Source organism: Scyliorhinus canicula, chromosome 19 (assembly GCF_902713615.1).
Source record: "Scyliorhinus canicula chromosome 19, sScyCan1.1, whole genome shotgun sequence".
NCBI classification, from domain to species: domain Eukaryota; kingdom Metazoa; phylum Chordata; class Chondrichthyes; order Carcharhiniformes; family Scyliorhinidae; genus Scyliorhinus; species Scyliorhinus canicula.
Genome location: NC_052164.1, coordinates 37,741,326 through 37,758,500, shown reverse-complemented (window position 1 = coordinate 37,758,500; position 17,175 = coordinate 37,741,326). Strand labels below are relative to the sequence as shown.

The following is a 17,175-nucleotide window of genomic DNA, read 5'->3' as shown; positions in this document are numbered from 1 at the left end:
GTATTAATTGGTGTATTCACTTAACCCCTTGAAGAAACAGGTAACCCTTTGGGAAAATAAAACCCTTAACAAAGAATTATGGTCCTATGTAATGCTTTTGTCCACTTTTATTTATGCTGTTTTCTTTCGATGAAACCATGAGTGGCGATGGGACTAATAGAGTAGAAATAGCTGAGTGGAGTCGCTAATCCTGTGAGGAGGGAGGAGGGCAGTGAATCTGCACTGGTGAAGTTGCACAATCAATGGGTTAACAAGTGTATCTGCTGTCTTCCAGCACACAAAACACTGCGCTGGGAGTAGTGAAGACAAAAAAAATTACCGCTATCAGCTCTCATTAAATGAATATAGTGTAAAAATACAGCAAAACATCCCTAAAGGATAATAAAAAGGAATTATAATTCCTTGTAAGCGTTTGATGCCTGCCTGTGAAATGCCTTTATCTATGGCAGCGTGAAGCATTCGGGATCATGTGATGAAGGAATTAGCAGTGCTGTGTCCCTGTGGCTAAGTGTAACATTCAGCGTGACACTAAGCCAGGCTGATCCTGGCTCAGTTAGGCTGCTTCCATATTAGGTGTGACCCATATTAGCACCAGCAGACCTGTCTGGCACCGCCACAGTTCGCAAGGGTGAACCACTGGCTCGTGATAAAGAGCAATGAGGAGATAGAAAAGGAAGAAAGATTGGTTATCAGGTAATGATTTTCACATTGCTTGACAGTCAGTGAAGAGATCCAGTTACGGGCAACAATGCCTCTGGGTAGTTGGGTGAATTGGCCACGCTAAATTGCCCCCTTAGGCTAGGTTAGATGGGGTTACAAGGATAATTGGGCCTAGGTAGGGAGCAGGGGCCGGTGCAGACTCACTAGGCTGTATGGCCTTCTGCATTGGGATTCTATGATTCTGTGGTCTGTGAATGTTTCCCAAACCGCAGTGAAGTAAATGAGTAGATAATCTGCTTTAATCATGTTGTTTTGGGGCAATAAATGACACCAGGAGAATTTCTCTGCTTTTCTTTGATAGAAAGATGTAGGATCATCTGGAAGGGAAGCCGTCACATGGTTTAACATCACATCTGAAAGAGGGCATCCCTTGTAGTGCAGTGTGCCCACAGTACTGCATCAGAGTGGCAGCCTTGATTCAGTGTTCAAGCCTCTGGGGTGGAACCGGAACCCAACAGATCCAGAGGTTAGAATGTGACCACTGAGTCATGGTTGGCACCTCTGCAATTGATGAATTTGTTCCTTTTGTGAGGGACCGAGGACTCCCTCTTGGAGGCATCCTGAGTCTCCATGATATGCAGCAAAGCTTGGACAGCATTCAGGCTTTGGCAGATAAGTGGCAAGTAGCCTTCACACCACCCAAATGTCCCACTCCATGACCATCTCTAACAAGAGGCAGTCTAAACATTACCATCATTGAATACCCCATCATCAACATTCTGTGGAGGTTTCCACTGACCAAAAACTTAACTGAATACTACAGATACAAGAGCAGGTCCGAGACTGGGAATTCTGTGATGGGAACTCAACTTCTGACTTCCCAAAGCCTGCCCACCATGTACAAGGCAAAAGTCAGTAACATAGTGGAATATCCTCCACTTGCCTGGATGGGTGCAGCTCCAAAAACACTTAAGAAGCTTGGGCGGATTTTTCAGACCCCCGCAGGGTCGGAGAATCGCCCGGGGCCGGCGTCAATGCCGCCCCCGCCGTGGCCCGAATTCTCCGCCACCCGGGAATCGGCGGGGGCAGGAATCGCGCTTCGCTGGTCGGCAGGCGACCCCATGGTGGCCTGGCCCGCGATCGGGGCCCACCGATAGGCGGGCAGGCTTGTGCTGTGGGGGCACTCTTTTTCTTCTGCCCCGCCATGGCCTTCACCATGGCGGGGGCGTTAGAGAACCCCCTCCACTGCGCATGCGCCGGTATGACATCAGCAGCCGCTGACGCACTGGCGCATGCACGGACTTCCGCCGCCTGCCGAAGGCCTTTCGGCCCCAGTTGGCAGGGCGCCAAAGGCCGTTCGCGCCTATCGGCGGAGCGGCAACCACTCTGGCGCGGGCCTAGCCCCTCAATGTGAGGACTTGGCCCCTAAAGGTGAATTCTGCACCTTTGGGGAGGCCCGACGCTGGAGTGGTTGACACCACTCCAATACGCCGGGCCCCCCTGCCCCGCCGGGTAGGGGAGAATCCCGGCCCTTGTTACAAACCAGGTAAAAGTATCCAGCATGATCAATGTCCCATCAACTACATTAAACATTCATTTTCTCGATCACTGGCACACAGGGTGGGATTCTCCCAGCCCTGGGTCAGGCCGGAGAATCCCCGCGACCGAGCCACACCGCCCCAATGTCAGCACGCAATTCTCTGCAGATCGGAGAATCGGTGCCATGGGCACTGGCGTGGTTGGCGCGGCGGCAGTCGTGGGGAGCTCTACGCCGCCCCCCCCCCCCCCCGGTGCAATTCTAACCTGTTCTGAGCTGGTGGGACCTCAGCGTTGAAGGGTCGGGTGGTGGCCTGTGGGGGGGGGGGGGGGGGGGGGGGGGTCAGGCCTCCGATGCGGCCTGGCCCGCGATCGGGGCCCACCAATTGGCAGGCCGGCCTCTCTGGCTGAGGCCTCCTTACCTATGCGTCGGCCCCGTAGCCCTGCGCCATGTTGCGTCGGAGCTGGGGCGTTGAAGGAGGCCACTGCGCATGCGCGCGTTGGCGCCGGCGCCACTGCACATGCAAATTCAAAGATGGCAGACAATGCTTAGAATGCGAGCATTTGCAGGTAATTCAGTCTTTATAGATCCAGAGATAGGGGTAACCCCAGGTTAAAGAGGTGTGAATTGTCTCAAGCCAGGACAGTTGGTAGGATTTCGCAAGCCCAGACCAGGTGGTGGGGGATGAATGTAATGCGACATGAATCCCAGGTTCCGGTTGAGGCCTCACTCATGTGTGCGGAACTTGGCTACAAGTTTCTGCTCAGCGATTCTGCGTTGTCGCGCGTCCTGAAGGCCGCCTTGGAGAACGCTTACCCGGAGATCAGAGGCTGAATGCCCTTGACTGCTGAAGTGTTCCCCGACTGGAAGGGAACATTCCTGCCTGGTGATTATCACGCGATGTCCGTTCATTCATTCTCACCAATGTACCAAGCTTCAGGACATCCTTTCCTGCAACGTATGAGGTAGACAACGTTGGCCGAGTCGCACGTGTATGTACCGCGTACCTGGTGGGTGGTGTTCACACCCACCAGGTACGTGGTACATACTCGCATTCTAAGTATTCTAAGCATTGTCTGGCATCTTTGAATTTGTCTATATATATGTTTCTGAAACATAGCTCTTCTTTCACCTGAGGAAGGAGCAGTGCTCCGAAAGCTATTGTTTGAAATGAACATGTTGGACTTTAACCTGGTGTTGTAAGACTTCTTACTGTGCTCACTGCAATCCAACGCCGGCATCTCCACATCATTCATTGTATATTCCAACCTGCATTAGACCATCCAAAATGCATTACCTCACATTCGTCCGGATTAAACTCCATCTGCCATCTCTCCGCCCAAGTCTCTAAACGATCTAAAGCTGCTGTATCCTCTGACAGTCTTCTCTATCCGCAATTCCACCAACCTTTGTGTCGTCCGCAAACTTACTAATCAGACCAGTTACATTTTCCTCCAAATCATTTATATATACTACGGACACCAAAGGTCCCAGAACTGATCCCTGCGGAACACAACTAGTCACAGCCTTCCAATCAGAAAAGCACCCTTCCATTGCTACTCTCTGCCTTCTATGACCTAGTAAGTTCTGTATCCATCTTGCCAGTTCACCTCTGATCCCGTGTGACTTCACCTTTTGTACCAGTCTGCCATGAGGGACCTTGTCAAAGGCCTTACTGAAGTCCATATAGACAATATCCACTGCTCCACCTACATCAATCATTTTTGTGACTTCCTCGAAGCACTCTATCAAGTTAGTGAGACATGACAGCCCCTTCACAAAACCGTGCTGCCTCTCGCTAATACGTCCATTTGCTTCCAAATGGGAATAGATCCTGTCTCGAAGAACTCTCTCCAGTAATTTCCCTACCACTGACATAAGGCTCATCGGCCTGTAGTTCCCTGGATTATCCTTGCTACCCTGCTTAAACAAAGGAACAACATTGGCTATTCTCCAGTCCTCCGGGACATCACCTGAAGACAGTGAGGATTCAAAGATTTCTGTCAAGGCTTCAGCAATTTCCTCTCTTGCCTCCTTCAGTATTCTGGGGTAAATCACATCAGGCCCTGGGGACTCATTCATTTTTTCATTTCACTTGTCTACCTTAATATTTTTCAAGATGCCCACCACCTCACCTTTTTTGGATCTCAATATGACTCAGGCTATCTACACACTCTTCTCCAGACTCAACATCCACCAATTCCTTCTCTTTGGTGAATACTGATGCAAAGTATTCATTTAGTACCTCGCCCATTTCCTCTGGCTCCAAACATAGATTCCCACCCCTGTCCAACAGTGGGTCAACCCTTTCCCTGGCTACCCTCTTGCTTTTTATGTATGTGTCAAAAGCCTTGGGATTTTCCTTAACCCTATTTGCCAATGACTTTTCGTGACCCCTTTTAGCCCTCCTGACACCTTGCTTAAGCTCCTTCCTACTTTCCTTATATTCCACACAGGCTTCGTCTGTTCCCAGCCTTCTAGCCCTGACAAAGGCTTCCTTTTTCTTTTCTCGTTATCCAAGGTTACCGAAATTTGCGGAATTTATCCTTCTTCCTCACAGGAACACTCCGGTCCTAAATTCCTTTTAACTGACATTTGAAAGCCTCCCACATGTCAGATGTTGATTTACCCTCAAACATCCGCCCCCAATCTAGGTTCTTCAGTTCCCACCTACTATTGTTATAATTAGCCTTCCCCCAATATAGCACATTCACCCTAGGACCGCTCTTATCCTTGTCGACCAACACTTTAAAACTTACTGAATTGTGGTCACTGTTCCCGAAATTCTCCCCTACTGAAATTTCTACCACCTGGCCAGGCTCATTCCCCAATACAGTAGTCCCCTGTTATACCGCGCTCCGCAATACCGCGGTTCGCGATATACGGCGGGGGGGGGGGGGGGGGGGGGGGGGCTTATGGACCCCAACTGTCAGCTTCCCTCTCCGTATCAAAGTGAGCCGGCCGCTGAAATTGACACTGCCGGCTGAAATTGACACTGCCGGCTGCTCCTCTCTCACTGAGATTCAGTGAGAGAGGAGCAGCTCACACAGCGTCCGGAAGTGGATAGTGCAGAGCCTTTGAAACTGACATGCAGCGCGTGCGGCAGATGGGGTGCAGACAGCAAGACCTTGTAAGTTCCTGGTAAGTTTCTGTGGGTTGTTTTAATTAGATCCACGATGGGGGTTTTCAATTTATTTAAAAATCTATGCATGCGCTTCCCATTGTGAGTCTACGGGGGTCTGACCTCTCCCCCCCCCGCCCCCCGTAGACTCACAATGGGAAGCGCATGCATAGATTTTTAAATAAATTTAAAACCCCCATCGTGGATATCCGTGGCTCGGATGCAATGCGGGTGGCTGTCTTGGACCCCAACACCCGCGTTATAAAGGGGGACTACTGTACCAGGTCCAGTACAGCCCCTTCCCTAGTTGGACTGTCTACATATTGTTTTAAGAAGTCCTCCTGGATGCTCCTTACAAACTCTGCCCCATCCAAGCCCCGAACACTAAGTGCGTCCCAGTCAATATTGGGGAAGTTAAAGTCTCCCATCACAACAACCCTGTTGCTTTTACTCCTTTCCAAAAGCTGTCTACCTATCTGCTCCTGTATCTCCCGCTGGCTGTTGGGTGGCCTGTAATAGACCCCCAACATTGTGACAACACCCTTCTTATTCCTGATCTCTACCCATATAGCCTCGCTGCCCTCTGAGGTGTCCTCCCGCAGTACAACTCTGATATTCTCCCTAACCAGTAGCACAACTCCACCACCCCTTTTACACACTGCTCTATCCCGCCTGAAACATCTAAATCCTGGAACATTCAGCTGTCAATCCTGTCCTTCCCTCAACCAGGTCTCTGTAATGGCAACAGCATTATAGTTCCAAGTACTAATCCAAGCTCTAAGTGCATCTGCCTTACCTGTTATACTTCTTGCATTAAAAAATATGCACTTCAGGCCACCAGACCCGCTGTTTTCAGCAACATCTCCCTGTCTGCTCTTCCTTAGAGCCATACTGGCCCTATTCCCTAGTTCTCCCTCAACTTTTTCACCTTCTGACCTATTGCTCCAGTACCCACCCCCCTGCCATACTCGTTTAAACCCTCCCGTGTGACACTAGCAAGCCTCGTGGCCAGGATATTTATGCCTGTCCAGTTTAGATTCAACCCGTCCTTCTTATACAGGTCACACCCGCTCCGGAAGAGCTCCCAGTGGTCCAGATAACTGAAACCCTCTCTCCTACACCAGCTGTTTAGCCATGTGTTTAGCTGCTCTATCTTCATATTTCTAGCCTCACTGGCACGTGGCACAGGGAGTAATCCCGAGATTACAATGCGAGAGTTCCTGTCTTTTAAATTTCTGCCTAGCTCCCTAAACTCCTGCTGCAGGACCTCATCCTCCTTCTTTCCTATGTCGTTAGTACCCATATGTACCCCAATCTCTGTCTGTTTGCCCTCCCCCTTCAGGATGCCTGCTCCCCTTTCTGAGACATCCTGGACCCTGGCACCAGGGAGGCAACATGCCATCCTGGAGTCTCTTTCACATCCACAGAAGTGCCGATCTGGTCACAGCTTTACTGTGATGTCACTTCAGTTATCTCTCCCCCAACACAATTTGAAAAGGTAATAAAAATCACTTACCTTACCAGGATGCTCTCTGGTACTCTCCCTACAGATTAACAGTTACAAGGCAGAAGAAAGAAAACAAAACTGTGGGGAAAAGCACCTTTTCCCACTCTGCACCGAATTACCTCACTGCACCAAATTATCAAGTTCTAATTTCCACTCTGGCTGTGTCTCACTCAGTATGTGCCTCCTTGACGTGCATAGCTTACTGAGTGTGCGCTTGATGCCTGTCCCTTCTATAGAACTCAGCTAAACCAGGGTGACTCACACTATTTAAGCTTCAAACAGAAGAATACAATGAACACCCTTGTGCCACTAAGTAGGCTTCAGGTGACTGACAGATAACTGCCTCAACACCACCTTCAATTTCCCCTCCAAGCTACTCACCATCCTGACTTGGAAATATCACTGCCGCGAGGTTAAAATCCTGGAACTCCCTCCTTTTAAAAAAAATAAATTTATAGTGCCCAATTCATTTTTTCCAATTAAGAGGCAATTTAGCGTGGCCAATCCACCTAGCCTGCACATCTTTTGGGTTGTGGGGGGTGAAACCCATGCAAACACGGAGAGAATGTGCAAACTCCACACTGACAGTGACCCAGAGCCGGGATCGAACCTAGGGACCTTGGCGCCGTGAGGCAACAGAGCTAACCCACTGCGCCACCCTGCTGCCCTGGAACTCCCTCCTTAGCAGCACAGTGCATGTGCCCGACGCCTGATGGACTGCCATGGTTCAAGAAGGCAGCTCACCACCGCCTTCTCAAGGGAAATAGAGTAGAGTATTAAATTATGGCCCAGCCAGTGATATCCATATCTCATGGATGAATTAAAAACATAAAAGGCGCGATTTAATGCATAAAAAACAGAATATCGTTTTGGGCACCTATAATTGGGTCCTTCTCGACACCGGCAGCTCTGAATATGGCACCGCTATCTAACGGGACTCTGTTGTCTTTTTCTGGCCGTGGTCGAGTACACCCCACTGAGGCCGAGCTTATCTCACTTCCTGTACTGATGAGCAGGAAGAGATCGGGGCACCATTTTTAAATGCTGCTCCAATCTCTCGACTCCTTTCAGAATCCCCACCTCAGCTTCTGGACCCCCCCACTGCCCCAACTTACCTTTAATATCCTTGAGCCCTCCCTCACCCCACCTCTTAATGGCAGGGCACCCCCAGGCCCGATCCCTGGCAGGTGCAACCTGGCATTCGATCACCTTGACACTGCCAGCTTGGCATTGCTCCTGTCAGCCTGGCATTGCCACCCGGGCCAACATATTCAAATGTGCCTCAGGGGGCATTCCGAGAGGCCTCTCATGAGATTTACCACCTCGTTGGATCACCGAGTCGGGCGTCCGAGGCCGTTCGATTGCGCCCAAACTCTGCTCTACCAGATCAGCACAATGGCAAATGAAGCTAAAAATTGCCCCTTTTCTCCAGGCTAAGCTGGAAAGATTGGCTAACTGAGTGAGATACCAGAGAGCTGTCATGATCCTGTTAATGATGTACAGGAGCAGAGAGGAGAAAACTATAGATTTCCTCCTGTAATACAACCCCCCATCCCCCCACCACCAACATGCAGAGTTTCAATATGCACTGTTAAAAAAGCAAATCGTTTCAAACCGAACGAGAAGCCCCGACCAGACTCAAATACACTGCAGCCATGGATTGTATTTGAAATTCATTGAATATTAATGGCCACATTTCCACCACTCTTGATGTTGAAAATCTAATTTCATACCGCTTGTGACTGTCTCAATCCACTGGCTGACCTCAGCTTTTGAACTGCAAAGATTTTCTATTACTCAGAGGATCCGGGCGAAACCAAATGACTGGGGAAGAAAAACAATCTTTCTGGTGAATTTGAATTAATTTACTGCCCAGTTGTGCTCCTGGGATCATTTTTGCCACTCAGGTAGTGTGAACGGGTTATCGCGCTGAAACATGCTTCAAGGGGGGAAGAAACAGACGTAGCAGAGTGTGGAGACTACTGAGAGAAGAAAGAGGGACGCTGGAGAAATTTGGAATAAAAATGTTGATTGGGTGAACATTTCAATTTCTTCCCCTAAGCTGCTCTTTTGTAGATAAATGTCTCTTGTACTGAGTTGCGACTCATTGCTTCAGTGGATAGGCAGCTGCTAGAGGCCTTCTTACTGCTCAATATGATGGCCACAAAATTGATAACGCTAATTTGAATACAAATCATGAATCCAGTGTTAGTAATCAAAGTCATCCCAAAAGCCTGATTTATAATAACAGGAGCCGTAATTACTGCTGTTGCCCAAGCTAAGGATAAAAAATAAAATAAGGTTATGTTTGATGGGAACAAATTTAACTGACGCTAGTTAGCATCTATCAGCATCTCTCATCTATCAGGCCGTCCTACATCCCGCTCATAACCATTATATATTGAGGTATTTAAATATATATTTTATCTATTAATATAAAGTGGTTGGAATTCTGTCTCTGAATAATTTTCTTTCTCAATGGCCCATTCTCACATTGAAATTTAAATCAGTCTTACTTTTGAAAGCTGCATGGAAATATCCAGCATTTGATGCTTTAATTTCTCATTTTCAGTCATTTCTATCTCTACTTTTTAATGTTTAAATCATTGTAAGCTAAAATGAAAGTCATTTTGTAACATGCCTGGATGATGTTTACTTTTTTGGTGTCGGATTCTCTTGTATGTGTTTTTTTAACCATGTCTTGTGTTTCTCTAAAGACGATAAAATCAGTTTGCTCAGATTTCCCGGCCAGTTGACCATGGAGCCAGGTCTCATTGTTGCTTCTTCTTTGATTACGTCAGTCATGGTTGGACTTTGTGGATGGAATTGGCGGGTCCGGAAGGTCCCGCTGGCGGGAGGGGACATACATTTCACCTAACCTTTTCCCTGCTAAGGCAAAGGGTGGCCCCTCCCTCGAGTGGGATCCTCCTGTGGGATTTCCCCACCGAAGGCAGTGAAAGGCTCGCCGCAGTTTTCCAGCCCCGTCCGCCTAAATTCTCACCGTGAGTAATTTGGGGCAGCAGGGTAGCATGGTGGTTAGCATAAATGCTTCACAGCTCCAGGGTCCCAGGTTCGATTCCCGGCTGGGTCACTGTCTGTGTGGAGTCTGCACGTCCTCCCCCTGTGTGCGTGGGTTTCCTCCGGGTGCTCCGGTTTCCTCCCACAGTCCAAAGATGTGCAGGTGAGGTGGATTGGCCATGCTAAATTGCCCGTAGTGTCCTAAAAAAAAAGTAAGGTTAATGGGGGGGGGGGGGGGGGGTTGTTGGGTTACGGGTATAGGGTGGATACGTGGGTTTGAGTAGGGTGATCATGGCTCGGCACAACATTGAGGGCCGAAGGGCCTGTTCTGTGCTGTACTGTTCTAAGTTCTAAGTAAGCAAAAATTCTCACCGTGAGTAAGCATAAACAGCCTATGAATAATCCGGTAACTTTCAACAATTGAAAAGCTCCAGTTATGCAAACTCCTACCTGCTTTGAATCCCATTAATACAGGCATCCACCCAGGCTGCCCATTGACAGCTAAACAATTTCAGAGAATAGATTATACCTTAATGGACAGCACTTGGAAAATAGTGGATGAGTTCAGAGATTGAATAGGGGCAGGACTGAGGTGCACTGATCAAGGGAAACAGGTATTTTGAATGGGTCAGGGCAGATACATGGTATAGGCAGGCAGACCCTCTGATGAGGATGGGGAAGGTACTCTGACTGAGGTGAATAGATACATTGATAAGAGGGACACATATATGGGCAAGAGAGGCAGATGCACAGTTATTTAGTGTAAGTGCAGTTAAAGGTGGGGGTGGGGGAGATGATGTGGGGAAGGGTGGGTGGGCAGGATGACAGGTGGAAAAGTTCTATTCAGTTCAGTGCAGGATTGGAATCCTCAAGTTCTGCTCCGGTTGTCAGAGGAATGGACATGAGGTGAGGTCTTGATTGGACAAAACCAAGATTCCTCCACAGTAAAGTCACCCACCTAGACTCGAATAGTCAAACTGAGTGTTGCTGAAGCCTGCGAAACACCTCTTTTTACCTCATTACATACCTTGGAATTTTACTACATTAAAGTTACCATAATATTGCCGTGTGCGCAATACCGATGGCATTGCAAAATTGTGACAGTGTGTGACAAATAGGAAGGGCCTGTTTTATCCGAGTGTTGTTGTATTAAAATCTGTAAAAATTCTTGCATCTGGAGTTCATCTGTCATGCTTCAAAGTATTTTTTGTACTTATGAAGGAGTACAAGGAGAAATAAAATCGGAAGAAAATATATTTGTTTTCCACAAGATGCTGGAGTTTGAAGTTAGTATATAATGATAGTCTATAAAATCTCTGCCAGTTAAATGATCAATATTCTGGGACTCAGAATACATCCCAGGATTGGTAACTTACACTTGCTAAATTCAATGGAAAAAAAAGCAGCATAATGCAAGCCTTTTGATGATGAGTAGAATGATACAAAATATCTCACAAGTCATTGCATCTTATGCATTGCATATAATGCCGAGTGACAGCATGCAATTGCGCGCAATCACACATTCAGGCCCAGATATTGTCAAAGCAGACCTTTCTCAGTGGTCAGATCAACAGTGAGACTGATTGAAAAACCATAGGAATGAGTGGAGTCGGGTTTATCTTTTACAATAGAAACACATGGAAACGGGTTAATGTGATTGAGTCTCACTGGAAATAAATGAGATTTGACTGGATTGCAGGAGTTTACATTGCAAACTGCTGGGGAAATACCTTTGTAGCTTAGGAGGTCACCTGAGTCGCTCACAGCAATTAAAGGGAATTCCAACAATGTTATAATTATACCTTATCTGATTAATTGTCAATCACTAAGTAATATTACATTTCCCCTTACTATGGTCCAACGGTGAAAAGTGAAACATAAATGAAGCATAGTTTAACTTACAAGAAGAGCCATTTTAAATCAGCATGTTTTCCAAGCGTATTTCATGCATGCCTCCCGCGGCGTGTTTATCGGCGGTGGGAGGTGACCCGCCATTGACCGATGGCGGGATCTTCTGGTCCCGCCGCTGTCAATGCGATTTCCCATTGAATGCACCCATTCCTGCCGGAAAACCCCCGGGGGTTCACCATTGGCGAGACTGGAAGATCCGACTGGCGAAAATGGCCAGAGAATCTCTCATGAGTCGAGTTTAGTGCTTTTATATTGGTTTAGGAATAAGAGTTGGGGCACTGGTTCAGGAGTTATTATTGGGGTGTGCCTGGTTCAATGATCCGGTAAACTTACTCCAGCATTCTCACTGGCTGCTGAGAGTCGTGGAGGGAATCTGGCAACACAAAACTAAAACTCAGAATGCCCAAGAAGGTAAATTAAATAACATTTAATTCATAAACTTAAAGTAAAGGCTGCCACGCAGTTACAGTGCACAGTCCCAATCGACATTACTGGAATTTCTGACCCGGTCTGAGCCGGCTTTTAAAGGGAAAATTTCGGAAGCCCAGCTGGGTGGGCTTCTGCCCAGTAGTGGGGGAGTTTGCATTATACGAGTCCCATGGTGAGATTGATCGATGTGTCCCCATGGTCTCGTGAGGGTTATTATACATACCGGATATAAAAGCTGTAATTGGCATTGTACATGCGTGTGTGCGTTTGTTTGTGGCCAGAATTATGGTACGTCCCTGGGAGTATGTTGGCAGTCAGTGGGTGTAAAATTAGGGTATGATAGCAGGGGGCAGGTGTTGTTCCCATTGCCAAGCTAACCCACTGGACAGGGTAGGTGTCAGGGGGCCCACCCACCATCGCTCCAATTGAAGCCAATTAATGACCACGCCTTCCACTGCTGGTAAAATAACAATGACAAGAGTTATTGGCCATGCCATTTTCTGGCAGATTGACTGCAGGCTTGGTGGGGATAGTCCTTCCCGTATGAGCAACCTCTACCCAATATAAGACACCACAGCCCCTGCAGAAAGCTTGAATAGTCCCCTGCCCTCCCCACTGCCCACGCCCCGGGGCTTCCTAATCATTCTCCTTCGTCCTCTCACTGGGGGCTGGCTGACCTGAAGACTATCCCACATACCTTGAAATCCGGCCTCCAGTGACGTTCTTGCTCAGGGACAAGGTGGAGTCCCCCTGCATCGTTTCTGGGACATCCTTCTTCAAGGAATTGCATCATGGCTTCCCGGGAAAATAGAGGTGGGCTCTTACCTGAATTTCCGGAAACATGTGGCATCATTTAAGAAGCGCCCTGTGCATGATCCTAATTGAAATCTGTAATGGGTTCAAACGTTGATAGGATTCTTGAATCAGTTCAAATGGTTCTGCCCCTGCCCTGAACCTCATTTTACTGGTAGTGGCACCATTAATGACTCACTTCGCATTATATTGTCAGAGGGTGTGAAGAATAACTTTATTGCTGTAAGATTAAGACAGAAAGGAGTTGGATTTACAAAAGCACCTAGCATTACCGAATGAAATCCCAAAGTTCTTTACAACCGATGAAGTACTTTCACAGTGTTGAATCGCAATTTGCGTGAATCAATTTGCTCACAGCAGGATTCCAATGACCAGATATTTGGTTTTAATCATGTTGATTGAGGGATATTGGCCACAAAACAAGGAAAAACTCCCTTGCTTTACTTTGAATAGAGAGGAAAGATTGGAGATGGGTATAACCATCCCTCCTGACAAATGCCACCTCTAAAAATGCAGCACTCCCTCAGTACTGCACTGCTGTGCAGCCCATATGGACCTTCTTTAGAGCTGGAGTGGAGTCCTAGTTGGAGACTATACAAAAGAAATGACATTGACCCAATTTTTTTGTGGGAGGTAATGGATTACATTTCCCTCATTCCCGTCCCTGTCAAGGCAGCTGACAGAAGTACACATTTCAGGTTGGTAGATGCATCACGCAGATACTGTATATAAAGTGTCTGAAGTGTCTCGAGTGTTTACACATGTTACAGACATTGCTGTAAATTCTTCTCCCCACATCAACTTGGTGCAATAAAATTGACAGAGTGTTTACACCCAGGGAAGATATTTTGACACGAGGAATGTACTAGTGTTTCCTGTATGTGTATACTCAGCCCACGGGCTTTAGCAGAACATTACACCCAAAGCTTGTGGCTTTGTGTCAAGTCACTGTGTGAGGAACTCTGTGAACTGAACAATGAATCTCACAAGTGTTCTCATCAAATGAGGCATTTATTCCGGATACAAAACACTGGAGGTCTGCAGACTAATCTATGAAAAATGCACCGGGACTATATTGATGTTGCCATATTATTAAAGGCTATTCCACTGGTCCCCTGAGTGCCACCTAAAACAGGCATTGGGTCTCATAAATGAAGGGCCTAACTCCAACTTTAGACTCTCCTGCAGAAATTAGTTTGGATTCAGCAAACAGTAAGCTCGCCACCCTGCCAGGTCCAGCCAGTGCTGATGAAAATCTATCCCATGAGTTTCTGGTGAGATGCCCCTTGTTTCTAATCCATGAATTGTCTGTGCTTCCAGGCTATAGGGTTGTTTTCCTTAAACAGAGGAGGCTGAGGGGTAACTGAATTGAGGTGTGCAAAATTATGAGGGTCGGGTTAGGGTAAATAGGAAAGACGTGTTTCCCCGAGCTGAGGAGTTAATTACCAGAGGGCGTAGATTTAATGTGACTGGTAGAAGGATTGGGGGGTGGGGGGGGGGGGGGGGGGGGAAATAATGAGAAACCTTTTTCACCCAGAAGGTGGTGGGCATCAGGGATTCACTGCCCAAATTGGTGGTCGAGGCTGAAGCTCTCAACTCATTTCAAAGGCTCTGAAGAAGAGTTGTACGGGCTTGAAATGTTAACTCTGTTTCTCTCTCCACAGATGCTGCCAGACCCGTTGAGTTTTTCCAGCATTTTCTGTCTAAAAGGTACATGGATCTGCACCTGAAGTGCGTAACCAGCAAGGCTACGGACCAGGTGCTGGAAAGTGGGATTAAAATGAGCGTCTCGTTTCTTTATTCCTCTCTCTTCTTTTGGCTGCTGCAGACACGATGGGCTGAATGGCTTCTTTCTGCACTGTAATCATTCCATAGTGGTCAACGTTGTCACTTTTGTAAACATCACTCCTGCTGTCCGGTTTGGATTCAGTGATGATTGACAGTTGAGCTAAACAAAAAGAAGTGACACATCTGTAAACAAGTTCCAATTTCTCACATTTATTCCAAGTGGTTTCAGCTTTAAGATGAAGTGCAGAATCCTGACGAGAAATATAATGATCCTGTGTTGGCTCCTTCCTTGCACGGTCTAGTTTCCTGATGAGCAGACCAGGTTCCACAGGCATGTTGTACCTACAGCTTTAAAGTCAGCTGCTTACACTAATGACTGCTGTAAGGATTGTGACATAATGAACAATCTGGAGTTCTTTGGGTTTTTTAATTATAAAAATAAAAATGATTTGACAAGTTAATTGAGATTGAAACCAATGGAGTTTTGCTGTTTTGTTTTGCTTTTGTTTGCTTTCTATGTTTATTGACAAGATGCAAAAGAAATTGTTCAGCATTAGCAATGTATTTCCCAGGATGCTTTGAAGTTTTGTTACAGCAAATAGGCCTTTCAGTTTCACTGTCTGTGCATGAATTTCATGCTGCCAGGGTACTTGATCAAAGAATCATGGGCAGGGCATGTCTGAGCTTTTAATGGTCTATGGACTGGATTCTCTTGTCCCCCAATCACATGTTTCTTGGTGGAGTGCCATTTCTTTGGCAGGGGAATTCTCTATTCCCGTCGCTTGTCAATGGCATTGACAAGCCGCCCTACGCCACCGGGAAACCCACCGGCAGGAGTGTGCTGCCAGCAGGAAAAGAGAATCGCTTTGACCGGAGAATTCCAGCCTCGATGCCTAACCTATGTAAGCGGTGCCCACTTCCAACATTATAATAATTCACTGCTGCTGAAACCGTCAACAACAGCCTTGCCATCTCCAGACTAAAATTCTCCAAAGGTAACCTTCTGAATTCCACCAAACATAAATCCAACCCAGTCAAAGCCTGGAGACTCAAGTACCTATTCATGAAGTTCTATTTCCCTGATACTCATATTTTCACCCAATACCACCCAGTCAAAATCCAGGTTCTCGCTTGAAAATTCCATCATAGCTTTACCCGACTTACTTCTTCCAGTCCCATGTGATAATCCAATTCCTCCACTTTTCTACCTGTGGTTTTCTTGAGTGTCAATGTTCCCCTGGCACCAACCCTTATCCCACACACCAGGGACCCCACCCCGACCCCCCACTCAGAGGATGGCCGAACCCCCACACGGCACTGCATGTTGACAGTGATCTCCCTTCGCCCTCTCTATATTCAGTGACAAGCACTCAGCCAGAAGTGCCTTGGCTTCCGACCTTTTTTTCAACTCTGAAAGTCTCCAAAGAGCCTAACTCTTCTGCCTTTAGCCAACTCTGCCAATTCTTTAATTCTGCTGAGCATGATGCTCCATAAAAAGACTTGCCCTGCTGACCATATTTTTTTAAAAAACTGTGCCTAGTTGGGATTCCCCCCGGCTGGGATTCCCCCCGGGTGTTTTGTGGCAGTGGAGACTATCATCCATTGACCAGCGATGGGATCTTCCTGTCCTGTAGCGCTGTCAATGGGGTTTCCTGTTGTTCACACTCTCTAACGCCGGGGAACCTGTGGCGGGGGTAGGGTGGGGTTGGGGGTCACCATTTGCGGGACTGGAAGATCCCGCCGATGGGAACAGCAGAAATATTCCCTCCACATTTTTCATGGATGTTTCCGTATTCCTGGTCAGTTTTCTCACAATTGCTGAAACACATTAGGCTCCTCTCCAGCACTGCACCCAAACATGGTATTCTTCACTTGTGAATCTGGACGAATAACGTCCGTGGCTAATTTAATCATGGGAGTGTTGGAGTTGGGGGGAAAACAGAACAATGCCCGATCCTTGGTCGGCCTAGCGATCGTGACTGGCCTAGCGATCGTGACTGGCCTAGCGAACTCTATCCATGTCTCAGGGATCCTGAGGTAATTGTTCTGCCTGAGATCAGCAGAGAGATATTGGGAAAGCTTTTTGTTCGATGAAAGCAAATGACATTTTATAAGTTTTGAATGTTTATAAGGTTTTAAACATGTGGTAATCCTGAAACATCAGCTTTCACTCTGTCATAAGAATAATATTACTGCAGTCCTCAATATGTTAACCTCAGGATCTCTGAGCCAGCAAAAGTGACATTTTGCCTCTCTAATTACCCTTGTGACCGGTGCAATGATTGTCCTGACTATTAAGATTTTTTTTGCCGTGGTCCAAGAAGTACAAACATTCTGTTCTTTATTCAATACACTCTAATCCCTTTTTTAACAGCTAAAGGGTGTTAATGG

General features: G+C 47.1%; 1 long non-coding RNA gene across 1 annotated transcript; it reads left to right on the top strand.

Moving 5' to 3' along the window:
- Positions 1-558: 558 nt before the first annotated feature.
- On the top strand, positions 559-15,265 carry LOC119954444. The gene is made up of 2 exons (XR_005458247.1): positions 559-693; positions 14,661-15,265. It is a non-coding gene; the product is annotated as an uncharacterized LOC119954444 (long non-coding RNA).
- Positions 15,266-17,175: the final 1,910 nt, after the last annotated feature.